Source organism: Pygoscelis adeliae, unplaced genomic scaffold (genome assembly GCF_000699105.1).
Source record: "Pygoscelis adeliae isolate BGI_AS28 unplaced genomic scaffold, ASM69910v1 Scaffold1537, whole genome shotgun sequence".
Taxonomy (NCBI): domain Eukaryota; kingdom Metazoa; phylum Chordata; class Aves; order Sphenisciformes; family Spheniscidae; genus Pygoscelis; species Pygoscelis adeliae.
In genome coordinates, this window is record NW_008825141.1 from 11,284 (window position 1) to 12,006 (window position 723).

Sequence of the window (723 nt, forward strand, 5' to 3'; positions counted from 1 at the left end):
CCCCCCCCCCCCCCCCCCAGCTTATTCGTATCAATTCTGTTTCAATTAAGTGTTAACTCTACCCTCCTGGCTGGGAAGAGGAGACCGTGTCCAGCCTTAAATAAAGATTTCATTTTAAAAAGTTAAGGCGTTAGGTCTAGGCGATACGACTGCAAATCACGTGCAGCCTTGCTGGCCGGATCCCCGTTATCTTTAGCCAAATCTCTGTGGCCTCCCTTCAGTTTGTTGTTCACCGAAGCGTGTGATGCCGAAGGGAGCAGAGGGAGCTGGTCTGGTTATTTAACGTACGTTCCCACCACGAAGGGTTATATTTGTTGTAACTGCAGCTAAAACAGCTAATATTTGTTATTCTGTTTAGAAAAATCTCCCGGGAGGTGGTTTCTCCTCCCACGTTACCTGTTAAAAACAAGCAAACGAACCCCCATGAATAAAGTCTTTTCTTAGAATATTTTAAAATAATCTGATTTCTAGTTTAGCTCCCTGGATGTTTTAGTACTTTGCAGAGCCCGTTTTGAGTATTTGAATGACCGGAATAAAGTTACTGTTGAGTAATTTATTCATATCTTATATGTACAGTGAAATCCTCTGAAAAGAGATTTGATAAAAGGAATAAACTTTTAAATGAACCGAACCACACCTGTTTCCGTCGCGAGGTGCTCGACTCTTTGCTCGAGGCGTTCGGTTTTTCCTTCCCCCCCGCCCCCGGCCCCGTTTCGGGGCCGG